The 12,227-nt window shown below is 39.1% G+C and overlaps 1 protein-coding gene and 1 pseudogene across 5 annotated transcripts in view; one reads left to right on the top strand and one right to left on the bottom strand.

Annotated features, from left to right (window-relative positions):
* Nucleotides 1-12,227, top strand: part of LOC105488247 (KH RNA binding domain containing, signal transduction associated 3) — a 201,198-nt gene that overhangs the window by 163,291 nt on the left and 25,680 nt on the right. The window lies entirely within an intron of this gene.
* Nucleotides 6,995-7,835, bottom strand: LOC139355743 (microtubule-associated protein RP/EB family member 1 pseudogene; annotated as a pseudogene).

Genomic DNA, 12,227 nt, shown 5'->3' with positions numbered 1-12,227 from the left:
AGAGTAAGCAATTTCTGGAAGAGTTCTGAGAAAGAGGAGGGTAGGGGATAAATTCAGTTTCTCACTTAACCTGTTGGGTAGACAGTGATGTAATTAATTTAAGTGGCAATGAGATTTAGGAAAAAGTCAATAAGTTCATTTGGGATGTGTTGAATTTAGGTTGTCCATAGAATTTTAACAAGTACATTAAATAATTGATATAAAAATAGTTTACATACTAATAAGTCATTATATCCATGGTAACTATATTTCTCTCCCAGTTTTTCTTTGTAATTACAAAATGTATTATTATGGTTAGATTTTTACCCCAATTTTAGTAAGTAACTGAGTTGTAGTTTTATTTTTTGTATTCTCTTTCATCGGTGTCTTAAAGTATGTGTACCCAGCGTTTTGACATGGTTAATCTCCCAGAAATTAGAGTAAGATAGTCAATTCCAAAGTATATTAAACAAGATAGAGTGGAAATATTATATAATTAGGAGTCAGGCAGACCTGACCTTTCCACTTAGCAGCTGTGTATGTGATCTTTCACTAACCCTCAATTTTCCCACCTACAAAACAAAGTGAGAGAATATACTTAAACAGTTTAGTATAGAACCTGGCCCATGGCACTCGGAATTTGTGATCGTGTTTTATTTTATGTGTCTGTCACTGCTGGGCATTTTGCTGCTGCTCAGTAAGTAGTACTGACTATGGGGAGATGATCATTGGCACCTTCGTTATCACCAGGTGATAGATTGCTTCCAGCTCACCTCATATCTGCTCATTTTCTGTGCAGAGTAGCACAGACCTAACTTGGAGCACACTGCAAGTGTAAAGGCATAAATGCTTTGCTTTTTTGTTGGTTGTTTCTTACTGTGATGCTTTTTTGTTCAGTGTTCTGGACCAAAAAGTAGACATACACATTAGAAAGTAGGAAAATAATCATTAAAACATCCATGTATTTCCTTTATCTGCCATTTATAAGGATTGCTGTACCACGTGAAAATGAATTTATGTTGTTTGTAAGTTTATAAAATAGAAGTATTTAATCCAATTGCAACCTTTTTGAAATGATTTATAAAAGGTATTGGATATAGTCTTAGACACTGCTAAATTTTAGAGACATTGGAAATAATAAATACATATAGGTACATAGCCCAACAAGACATCTTACATAGAGGGAAAAAACCTATGCATATTGTCTTAGCCAAAGTAATATAATTAAAACAGTGTCTCAATTAAGGCTGCATAAAGATGTAGTAAATTGAAGTGTGACCACGGGCAAGTTATTTAACCTGTGCTCTAGAGTAAAATGGGGATGACAATAATAGTACTGACCTCCGAGGGTTGTTGTAAATGTAAAGTTAAGCGAAATGGAAAGCATGTCATATATGGGAAGCATGTCACACATTGTAAAGGCTATCAATAGCTATCATTAAAGTTCCACAATTCTTTATCTAAAACTATCGAAGCTAAATATGTCTTACATTCCACTTTTTGGAATTTGGGGAAAACAATATGGGATACATACACATACCATATGTTAGTACAGCTCCAGTGGAGCCCTGTGTGTGCTTCTCCAGGATAATGATTGCCCCTTGGATTCTTTGAAGTTTATGGTCGGGGAAACTGATTACAAAGGAGTGTAAAGCGTATGTGGCAATTTGAAAAAGAAGGGGGTTGCTTAAGGGAAGTATGTGGCATTCAGCCTTGGCAGTTTCTAATCCCACCAAATATAGCAATATTGCTAGTGCTAGCAAGTTATTTTTAAATAGGGTGGATTAAATAATTGATACAAGACTGTTTCTTGTATTAGAAGTCATCACTTTAGCAAGGCCTTTTTTTTTTTTTTTTTTTTTAATTGAGACAGGCTGGTATACAGTGGCATGATCTCCACCCACTGCAACCTCCACCTCCTAGGCTGAAGCTATTCTCCATCCTCAGCCTCCTGAGTAGCTGGACCACAGGCAAGAGATGGTGCCGCTGTCACTTTACTCTTTAATGTTCATACTCAGCTAATTTTCGTATTTTTTTAGAGACAGGGTTTTGCCATGTTCCCCAAGCTGGTCTTGAACTTTTGAGTGCAAAGCGATCTGTCCGCCTCAGCCTCCCAAATTGCTGGGATTACAGGTGTGAGCCACCACACCCGCTAGCAAAGCCCTTCCTGACTTGGCCCCAGTTCCTTCATCTCAGGTCACTCACTCATGTAATGTAACCTAATACTGAGTTTCTCGGTTATGGCTCATTTATACTTGTCTCAATTACCTATGAAAATGTGAAGTCTAACTTGTGAAAGTACATTGTCATCTTCATGGCTACTTAGTTAATCTGACATATACCTTTTGAAGATATTGTGATTTTTAGAATTTTCTAAAACAGTGCAAACAGGACAATTTGCCTTTCTTTGTATTTTAGTCTTTGCCAGATTATTTGGAACAGAGCTACCAGTTTCTTGGATCAGTAGTTATATCATCCAACAACGGTTGGTGATTCTCCTCTCCTCACATCCCGTTCTTTAAGGCTTCTATGTTTCCACGGTGCTCTATGCTTGCTCTGTCCTCCAGCAGAACCTGCCGGACTGTTGAGAATCCATCTCCTTTTCATAAAGAGTCCCACAGTAGCAGGGACCCTTTTGTACTCATGTTTATATCACCAGCACCTAATGCAGTACTGATCAGAAAGGTGATCTGTGTGTGTTTTTCAGTTGAATTGATAACATGTAAGTCTGCATCTGTTGTAAACATTTCTTTATTAGAAACACAGTAAGAAATCTGGTACCATTGTAAGTCTAATGTGAAGATTGATGTAGTCTTCAACTCAGGCTACATAGAAGGTCACCTATGCAGCCTTAAAAAAAAAAAAAAAGGGTGCCAAGAAAATCACCTGTTATTTTTTAATCTGAGTCTTGGTTTAGCACAGCTATCTATAAATTCTTTAAACTCTACAGATAATTCTGATAAGCAGCCAAAGGTTGAAAACTACTCTTCTTGAGTAATAAGTACTATATAAATTAGATAATATGTGTAAAGCACTTTGCACAGTGCCTACCAGAGAGTTGCTAAGGAAATACTTGTTTCTTCCAAAAATAAATTATTGACCTTTTTATAATGTCTTCCATTCATTCATTCCCCAGACAACTATTGAGACCTGCGATGGGCCAAATTGTTCAAAAATACCTTATTCCAAAGGGAAATTTGAAGTTTTCTGTTCAGAATTTGAAGTTATGGATTCAAATGAAAGAAAATTGTAACTTTAAGAATGATAGAATACATAAGACACACTTCTAACAGAAGGCTTTTGCAGATCTTACATCATCTTCTCAATGAAGCCTAATGTGCCCAACATACTTCAAACTGTTGCTATTCACATTTAAGCTCTGCAAGGGCAGGAATCTTCATCCTTTTTTGTTCATCAACACTTCTTAAGCACCTAAGATAGTGAGTTGTTGTTTAGTGGGTATATTCTAAACTGTCGTCAGTAATAGATGACCGTTCTACCAGGCAAACCAAAGGAGGTTTTTGTGCAGAAGAGCAAAAAAAAAAAAACGTTCAGTGGTCCTGTTGACGTGGTGTGCACTGGTAGTGACCAGTTTTTCAGTGAGGCTGCAGCCTGCTGTGCCCAGGAAGGTAGGTGCACTAAGTGTCTATAGAAAGATCCATAGAGAACATTTTGTGATGGACCTTAATACCAGGCTCAGGAGTTCCACAGTTTTTTGTTTGTTTGTTTTGGTTTTTATCAATGAAGGTGCTCCCCATGCCCGTAACCTGCACACTGGTCCAAGTGAAGGTCACCATGCTTGTGGAGCACCCGGACCTGGCTGCTGCTTGCCCACCTCCACTGCAGTCCTGAGCTATCATGTCTCCCTGCTGCAGCCCATGTGATTGTTTCCGTATAATCACATGCTCTCATAATACCCAGCAGTTTTCCATCATAACTGCAATTTTATATTGAAGTGATTATATGATCAATGTCTGTCTTCTTTTTAAAATCTATTCACTGTCACCTCCCCCAGTGCCTGCCACAGTGCTGGAACATACGTAGTGCTCAATAAATATTTATTGAATAAAATGTGGAGAGGTAGAATTTTACTTTACATCAGTAATTTTAAAACAAAGTAGGTATTCTTATCACATTTCTTATCTGATTAAAGTACTGTAAGTATCATAGTTTAAATGCTTTTAATGCCGCATATTTGAAGAGTGAGCCTGTATAATTTGATATGCAGATTGATGTAAGTTAGTGTGCCACCAGATTCCCCAGGAACACTAAAAACCATTTGCTGCCCTAACATTGTGTCAAAGGAAGATGCCGACAATCCCATAAAAAATCAAAAGGAATAATTATTTCACATGTGTAAATATTGCAGATCACAATCAGTATTTTCCTAAAGGGTAATGGATATGGCTTTGAAATCTGAATATCAAATGTGTTTATCAGAAATCTCCTCAAAAAGATACCTTAGTATACCAGATGGAAGGATTGGCTGCAAAAACAAATGCAAGATTAACAAATGATCCAGAGAAATACTGTAACCTGGCTCACAACATGTTGATGGACCATTTCTAATGGTATGGGAAGAGCCAAGGAATCCAATACCAAAAGATTCCATGCCTTGACTCCCAATGTAGTTGGACTTGGGGAATCAAAAACAGAAGTACAAAAAAAATAGGCTTAAGGAACCCAACCTTGATCTTGGTCTTTCCCCAAAGCTGTTGTATAGTTTTTGAACTTCTAAGCACATATTTCATTTGCGGCAGCCTTCCCAGCCTCCCTGTCACTTGGTAGCCAATCTCTGACCCCTTTTCTACTCTCCAGACGTTCCCTGGAACCTCAGTCTGTGGTAACAGTTCTTCTTCTTACACGTCCCCAGTATTTCAACCTGGTTTCTCAGTGTTAGGTTCCATGAAATTCTAATAAGTAGTTTCAATACTTCGTGCAAAGAATTGTCATTAAAATTACTCGTGATACCTAGTGACACTATCTATAATTGATAGTATTTTGTAAGTCATTCTTTGCCAGAAAAAAATAAGTGATAAGGATCTGTTCCCTTGTGTCTCTTCATAAGAAATCTTAGTTTTCTTGTTTGTGTTTCTGAGAAATTAATTGAAGTTTGAAATTAACTAACAAGCTACGTAGCAGTAAAAATACTGAAGCTTGAGTCAAAAGACATGTCCGAATTTGAATCCTGACTGTCATTTATTGTGTGACCTTGAGTGAGCCGCACAGTAAACTTTATGCTTAACTAATAAAGTGAGTAGTCAAATTAATATTCACCTTCCTGAAAGTCAAATAAAATTATGAAGTGCAGAGTACTGAGCAAACAAAAGGAAACTGTTAGTTGTTGGTATTTCTTTAGGGTTGTGTCACCTAAGTTCCTTACTTTTTTTTATTTTTATTTTTATGTTTTTACTCTTGAAGTATAGAATTTTATTTAGAAACTGTTTAAAGTGAAAAAAAACCTTGTCAAGAAAGACCAAGTGGAAAATGGGTTCCCAATAAAATGGAATTTTAGGGCAATTAAAGTCTAAAAGGCCGCAAAAGAGAAACAGCACCACTGCCGTTTGAACCATGGCTAGTTACTCGCATTTTTTGGCATTGTTAATCACTGAGTCTGGTTTTCCTCTGAACTCCACACAGCACGCACTACACAACAGTTTTATCGTATAACACTTGCTTTCTACACACATTTTTTGGCATTGTTAATCACTGAATCTGGGTTTCCTCTGAACTCCACACAGCACGCACTACACAACAATTTTATCATAGAACACTTGCCTTCTACACACATTTTAGGACAAGCTACCACCAGAAACTAATCAATATAGATACATCAGGGGCTAAACAATCTCAGTAGTGGGTGAGACACATTTTCCAGAATCCTGCAAATGAGGGAGCGTTAAGTAATGAAATATTTTAAATATTAATAATTAATTTAGACACGATATTATATTTTCTGCAAAAGAAAATTAACATTTAGCCACACACCAATGCATTTTATCTCCAAAGAAACTAGTGCACTGGCAAAGTATTCAGATTACAGTGGAGAGCTGTGGACAGCAGATACCAAAAATACCCCAGCCTTGCAGATCCCAAGGTAACGATGGCTTTCACTGACCACTCCCTTTGCCAGAGGTCCAGAAAGAATTGCAGCATGGTCACCTGCCTGCTTCACTTCCAGCTCTAAGCAGCAAACTTCAGGGAACCAAAGAGGAGCCCCCAGTGAGCAAGGAGAGCAGAGAAGAGAAACGTGGTCAATGTAAACCTAAAAGACAGTAAAATGGGATACAATCCCCATTCAAATCCCAGAGATGTGGGGAAGTCCCCAAAAGTAGTTGTTAGATTAAAAATCTGGGCACACTTCACTTCCCCAAAAATGTAATACATAGAAATTTTGGGGATAACTGGAAAAACAGAGAAATACTTAATGAAAACCAAGCTCTTCAACTCGAACATCTCTATGTTGTGGGCTGAAACACATCCTCTGTTATCCAGGAAACAATGCCTCTTGCTTTTTAGCAAGGATGCAATTGACCAATGACACCAAGTGGCTTTACAGGACAACTTTTTAAATATTCATTTTAGACCAAAGCCTAGGCCTGTGAGGCTTCAAGCAGCCCTATAAGACCTGTGACAGCAGGTTCCAAAGGTTCCAAGGTCTGGCCCTTCCTTCCCAAACACAGTGTCAAACACAGTATCTCCTGTAATGTTACATTTTATATTTTGAAATATGGAAGCATATTTTAAATACTCTTAAGGCATTTATTTATTACAGCGTTCTCTGATTTCACATTAGCTTAAAAATTCAATTGAGCCTTTCCATTTCTCCACTGAGGTCGCCGCCTCAGCATATTACATAACACCTTCTCCAGTACTCAGTGTGACCCGCATCTGCACGGTGAGCCCCACAGTCAGCCTCTTTGTGTCCGAGGTGAACCAGGTGAACCCTAAGAAGAGGCACTTTCTGCTTATGAAAAGAAACCAGCGAGTCCTCTAAGGATAATAAAAGGGAGTATTTTATAGTTAAGCACATGAAGTGAAGAATTCAGATGTTGCTCTGCTGGTCCAGGCTGTTAATACTCTTCTTGCTCCTCCTGTGGGCCTCCTTCATCAGATGTCCCTTCATCTGTGACATACGGAATGTCTGCAATCCTCTGCAATTCAGGGTCATTTTCCCCCGCGTTCTCCTGGCAAATCAATTCAATGTTCCATAGCTTTCCAAAATAGAAATCCCTCCCTTTCTCCAAGTCTTCAACAGTAATTTTCAGTACGTTGACTGCTGCACCAACTCAGCTGCCCGTCGTCCCCGTTGCGCACACCGGGGTTCTTTCACACCACGCCAGGGCCAGCCTTAGGAGCCGCAGCAGTTCACTGTGTTGAGATGGGCCTCTGGGGAGCTGCACTGCTAGGACTGAGAGGTTTCTTGGGTTTATTCAGGCTGGAGCAATGAGAGAGGGAGCCACTGCAAATTCTTGACCTTGCCTGGCAGCCACAGGGTCATAGTCTTTTTCCACCATAGTTTGCATCAGAAAACTTCTTGAACCGCTGAACAAATTCAAAATTTTCGTGAAACTTTCCTTTTACTAATTTGTCCACAGGAATTATTTTGTCAACACCCATCCTCTTAAGACCTACTTGTAGTATTTTGAAGTTCTGGATGCACCCATGTTCTAGCTTAGCTTAGAATTTCACTTTCTTCAAGGCAATGGAGCCAGGGAACAGCATGTCCATAAACTAACACTAGGCAGCCCCTGAGCACAACTCTTCAACTGCAGAGGCTAATTGATCCAGACCAGCATGTCATGTCCACTTAGGTTATCAGTGGTCACTGACGTTGAGTACACGTTCACTGCCATCTTTGACTCTCGACAGAACCCTGTCCACTGCCCGCACCCAGGTCCGGTTCCAGGTCCTTACTTTTTAGGCAACAATGAATGTTTGCTGAATAGATTGTATGACCACAAAAGTAAGGACTCTGAGGAAAATTACTCATTTAAAAAGGACTTCTGCTTTAATATCATTAACAACAACTGTCCTTCATATAGGTATATAACACATTATTTCATTTAAACTTTACAACAGTCTTATGAAAGATTTTTTTTAACTTTTACAGATGAGAAATTGAATGAATTTTAAGCTGACAGAGAGTAAATGCTGAAGCCTAATTTCTGATATATGTTCGTTTGGCTTCAAAGCCTGGTTAACTATTCTATGCCATCTTCTAAAATGATTACAGTAAGATGGAGAAACCTGCTTAAACATGAAAACCCGAGTCTGTAAAAGTAAATATGGCATTGCACAGACCTCGCACATGGACGGCAGCACATGCTCTGTGAGCTGCACGCCCGGGCATTGCTGAGGCTTCCCGGAATGGTGGACTTGGGTGTGTTGGAGGAGGAAAGAGGCACAGTGGGAACTGAGGCAGTTCTCATAAGGCAAACATTATTCTCCTTGTCTCCTTTTTCTTGGAATCTAATAAAAATTCATAATTTTTTTTCAATTCTGTAGAACCATCTGCAACCTTTTAAGCAACTTTGTCGTAGGAAGAGTAGCAGGACATTGCTGTTTCTGTTAAAATAAGAAAATAAGGTTAGCTATCTCTATATCGGAAAAATACAGGGATACTCACACACCTTATTTCCAAATGCATTGCTCTATTTTTTAGGGCTGGGTTAAACTATGAATTAATCATAAATTCAACCAAATTAGATGTTTTATTTTTCTCTCATGCAAGGATGTAATCGGCTCCAAGCTCATGTGACAGCTTTCTGTAGTTACTAAGAGTCCGGGCTGCTTCTGCCCTTCTCTTCCACACTCCTTCACCCTGGCTTCTATCCCAAGGCTCTTCTCATTCACAGCGGCTATTATACTTCCAGCTGCCAAGTTGAGGTTCAGTCAGGAAGCAGGGGGAAGAGTGGAAAGCCATGCCTCCTAGGTGAGTTGGTCTTCTGTTAGGAAATTTCCTAGAAGCTTCACTCGGTAAATTTTGCTTCTATCTCGTTGACTACTTCATCTGCAAAAGGATTGATATGTTATCACTAGTGCCCAATCCCTAGCATTGTAAGGGATCTGTTGGTAAGAAAGAAGGTGAAGATGCATGTTAAACAGGCAACAATAAATGCCTCTTGGTTCTTCTAACATATAAATTAGGGATTTTTCTTTTAGATTTTTTCCTTTTACTGAGATATAATGTACATACTGCAAAGAGCATAAATTTTTATTTATCTGAAAAAAAATAGTTCAGTGCACGTTAACATATGTATACACCCACGTAACCATGAGGAGAACTTTTCAGGCACCCCAGAAGTTTCTCTGGCTTTTTCTCTTAGATGTTGGTTATCAGTTATCTTACCTCTCGTCATCTCCTTTTGATTCTGAATTACATGGCTTTTTTTTTTAAAGTACCCAAACATATCTCATATTATTCTGAGAATGTACTGATTGGCAGTTAAATTAGATGGTAGTGAAAAGCAGGTGGTGTTGAAAAAAATCTACACTTGGCTTTTAGAGTAACTAGACTTCTATCCTGATTCCATGCATTTCTAGCCATGTGACTTAGACAGGGTCTAAACTTTATGGCTCTGATGAGCTGCTTTCTTATTACTAACCCAGAATGAATGCTGCTGTTCTGCTTAGAATGATTTTTTTCTTCATCTTTGTCTGGCTTTTCTCTTAGTTGTCAGTTGAGGCATTTCTTCTTTCAGGAATCTCCCCATGTCCCCCAAAACTGGTTCAGGTATCCCACCTCCATGTTCCTGCAGAACTCTAGGTTTCTCGGTATCATCGTGTTCCATTTCCCTGTTGACACTTGTCTCACTTGTGCACTAGACTCAACATGGTTTATCACAAAGACCGAATCTTGTTTGCTGCTGCATTCCAAGGCCCAGCACATAGTGAGTGCTCTGTAAATATCTGCTGAACAGATGTTGAATGAAAAAGATGGTCTCTGAACCTCCTAAATTCATACTAAGACTATTTCACAAAACACAGTAGACATGGTGAGAGCTTGTTTTCTTAAATGGCAAAAAAGTGTTGTTTTTAAACCTAAATTTATGAAATGGACATAACAGCTTTATTGCAACTTTATTTTAAAGATGAAAGATAAATTTTGTAAAATACATGGCTTATAATAGGTATTTCATAAGTGATATCTATTGTTAGTGTGATATTAAATTTTATTTGCATGTCTTTGTGTCTCGTGTGACTGTGAACTCATTGTCTCCACATGCCCATCACCTAGCGTCAGATAGTAGTAGTTGCAATAGGTCCATCTCTAAATCAGTCTTGCCAGAAACTTCCAGGGCACACGCTTCCTTGTTGCTTGTTCTGAGTAATCTATCTTCCTGAGTCTTCTTACACAGAAGGTGGTACTCAAGCTTTGTGGAGAATAAAATAAGAGAAAAAGGATTCTGAGTGTCTCATGAGAGATTAAGGTTAAACACAAAGCAAGAACTTTCTGGCAGATCTGTTCGAGGGTATTACTGTGACAGGTTATTCAGGTTTCATCCCTAGAAGTCTTTGAAAGTGGAGAGATAATCATTTCTCTCAGATGATTAGACAGTTTAGCCTGAAGGCCAGTAGATGGGCCACATGACCTCTGAAGGTCGATTTCTTCCCTTTGATTCAGCCAAGTACCAGTAAGTTCCTGCACTTTGTAGTGGAGATAAAGTTTAGAAGTATTTCACAGTAGAAAAGGGAAAGGACCAGCTGTAAAAGACAAAGTTCCTGTCTCCAATTCTCTGGCAAAGCTGTATTAGCATTTGAAATCCTTTTATTTGACAAAGTCATTGTTATATCTGAGTTTTTGCAAACTTAATTACAATAGGGTTAAGGATAATAGTCACCATTTATTTTGTACTGACTAAATGGCAGGCCAGTGACTAGTGTTTTGTGTAGGTGAACTCATTTAATTATTACTCGTTCATTATCAGCCTGGCTGTAAGACAGCTGCAGCAGGCACTTGGTGAGCAGAAAGTATAAGCCAGATTCCTTCATTCATTCATTCCTTCTATCAGTGTCTTTATTGAGCACCTTTTATGTCTGAAACACTTTAGAAGCTGGAACTCAAAAAATTTAGCTGCCTGCCCAAGCTTACCCTGCTTCTAAGTGGAAGAAGAGGATTCAAAACTCAGAGAGCCTTTAATCCATTCTCTGGGCTCTTAATCATTGCTGCATGCTAGGTCTCCATAATAATAATGGACTTTGTCCATAAAATGCTTTACAAACAATCGTAGTTGATCCTATAGCAGCCAGTGAAATAGCTAGAATGTGAGATGGAGAGGCATTGGATTGAGGTATGAAGAAATACTGAAGTTATCGATTGGGACATCTAGAATACTGTAGGACTGTTAGAACCCACGTTCTGTGTCTGAGCTTGAATACTTCACCTGATAGGAAAGCAAATGCTCTAACCCCAGTATACTCAGTAACTCCTGTCAGGCTGCTGACTGTTTCATGGCAGCAGACTCCACCCAGATAGTAACTTCTGGAAGATTACGGAAAAGGCCAAGACAATGGGCAGAAACACCTCCGGAGGGAAAGCATTCTGCTGCTGGACCCTGTTAGGAGATGGTTTATGATAGGAGTGAAGAGATGAGAGACAAGCCACCAGCGTTCACAGCGACATGCCTGGGGGCAGGGAGGGAGTAAGGAATGTCTGGTAGGAAGGCTAGAAAACCTCCTGGAAGAGAACCTGGAACAAGTAATTGCCTATGGAGTCCCACCTGAGCTTTATGGAGCATCAATGCCTGTGCTTTCCTGAGGAAGGAGCCCTTGGGTCTGGAATTCCTGTGGTGGTCTGGGTTTCAGCAGACTGACTCCCTGGAGAGTATCTGGGTAGTGTAATATTGCTAATTTTGATAACATAAAACCTTGGTGTCAGAGAAATTAAGAAGAGCATTGTTGTATTTACACAGACCTTTGTTCTAATCCTGGCTTCACCACTTACCAGCTGTGTGATTTTAAGTAAGTTTCTTAATTTACCAAACCTGCTTTTTTTTTCTGTTTTGTGAAATGGGGTAATATCTATCTGCAATGTGTTATAAAGTTTAATATATGTATGTATGTATACAGATGTGTTGCTTAACAATAGGGATACATTCTGATAAATGCATCCTTGGGTAATTTCATCACTGGGGTAACATCGAAGAGTGACTTACTACCCAGATGGGATAGCCTAATGCACACCTAGGCTGAATGATGCAGCCTCTTGCTTCTAGGCTACAGACCTGGACAGCATGTCATTGCAC

Source organism: Macaca nemestrina, chromosome 8 (genome assembly GCF_043159975.1).
Source record: "Macaca nemestrina isolate mMacNem1 chromosome 8, mMacNem.hap1, whole genome shotgun sequence".
Taxonomy (NCBI): domain Eukaryota; kingdom Metazoa; phylum Chordata; class Mammalia; order Primates; family Cercopithecidae; genus Macaca; species Macaca nemestrina.
Note: the sequence above shows the minus strand (reverse complement) of the source record. Positions and strands in the feature narration are given on the sequence as shown.